This window comes from Elephantulus edwardii, unplaced genomic scaffold, assembly GCF_000299155.1.
Source record: "Elephantulus edwardii isolate Elephantulus edwardi_28Jun2011 unplaced genomic scaffold, EleEdw1.0 scaffold00041, whole genome shotgun sequence".
Classification (NCBI taxonomy): Eukaryota; Metazoa; Chordata; class Mammalia; order Macroscelidea; family Macroscelididae; genus Elephantulus; species Elephantulus edwardii.
Genome location: NW_006399791.1, coordinates 11,474,824 through 11,476,491, shown reverse-complemented (window position 1 = coordinate 11,476,491; position 1,668 = coordinate 11,474,824). Strand labels below are relative to the sequence as shown.

Sequence of the window (1,668 nt, the reverse complement as noted above, 5' to 3'; positions counted from 1 at the left end):
CTCCTGAGTTCCCATACATGTTTTACTAGTTATCCTTCTATTTTTACAATAATGTCCTTATGCAGTATTTGTCCTTATGAGATTGTGTTGGTTCACTCAGTATAATGCTCTCCAGACTCTCTTAAGTTGCTTAGTATATTTCAAAATTGTTGCTCCTGGTAACGCGAGGCCGAGGCTATCGTGAATCCTAGGTTGTTCCTTCATGATTTTCAGCCGTTTTTTGGCAAAAATGGCAACCGATGATGCTGTTCTGAAGCGACTGGAACAGAAGGGAGCAGAGGCAGACCAAATCATTGAGTATCTCAAGCAGCAAGTTGCCCTTCTTAAGGAGAAAGCAATCTTGCAGACAACTTTGAGAGAAGAGAAGAAACTGAGAGTTGAGAATGCTAAATTGAAAAAGGAAATTGAAGAACTAAAAAAAGAACTAATCCAGGCTGAAATTCTAAATGGAGTAAAACAAATACCAATCCCATCGCAACTGCAAGTTGATTCTACAGTCTCTGAAAATGTGATACAATCTACACCAGTAACAACCGTATCTTCTGGTACTAAAGAACAGATAAACAGAGGAGAAGAAAAGAAGGTGAAAGAGAAAAGTGACAAGAAAGAGAAAAAAGAGAAAAAACAGCAGCAGTCAGCAGCAGGAAGTGCTGACTCTAAACCGGTAGATGTTTCCCGTCTGGATCTCAGGATAGGTTGTATCGTCACTGCAAAAAAACATCCTGATGCAGATTCTTTGTATGTGGAAGAAATTGATGTTGGAGAAACCACCCCAAGAACAGTTGTCAGTGGCCTAGTGAATCACGTTCCCTTGGAACAGATGCAAAATGGTATGGTGATTCTACTTTGCAACCTGAAACCTGCCAAGATGAGAGGAGTACTATCTCAGGCCATGGTGATGTGTGCTAGTTCACCAGAGAAAGTTGAAATCTTGGCTCCTCCTAATGGATCTGTTCCTGGAGACAGAATTACTTTTGACACGTTCCCTGGAGAGCCTGACAAGGAGCTGAATCCTAAGAAGAAGATTTGGTAACAAATCCAGCCTGATCTTTACACTAATGCTGAGTGTGTGGCTACATACAAAGGAGTCCCCTTTGAGGTGAAAGGAAAGGGAGTGTGTCGGGCTGCAACTATGAGCAGCAGTGGAATAAAATAAGATGGCTTCGCTGCTAAAATTCACTGGAAAAAAATTAAATGACATTAAAATGGAATATATTTGTCACATGTACCTCAAAATATGACTGGTTCATTTCTGTGTTACTGCTCTTCTAGATTTTATTAAATATCCTTTACTTGAAAAAAAAATTGTTGCTCCTGGGTACTGCATAGTATTCCATTGTGTGGATGTGCCACAATTTCTCAGTCCATTCTGTTGTGGTTGGATATTTGGGCTAAGTTCCCTTATGTTCCTAGAGATTTATAGCAGTTTCATGGAGCAGTGAACTAAGACAATCCGGGTATTTTGTTTACCAGAGTTGTAATTCAATGAATAAAAATTGCTTCAATATATACACACACAAAGGCATTTTTAAGTTAACCCCTACTTAGTCAAACAGTAGTTGTGTGGTTTCTTATATGCCAGCTTCTCAGGCTCAGATTATTCTTCTGTGGCATACTGGTGACACTTACCTCAAAGCTTTTGGAGCATTTCAAGTGAATATCATTTTC

The 1,668-nt window shown here is 39.5% G+C and overlaps 1 pseudogene; it reads left to right on the top strand.

Annotated features, from left to right (window-relative positions):
• The first annotated feature begins 202 nt into the window (after positions 1-202).
• On the top strand, positions 203-1,156 carry LOC102850684 (annotated as a pseudogene).
• The last annotated feature ends 512 nt before the right edge of the window (positions 1,157-1,668 follow it).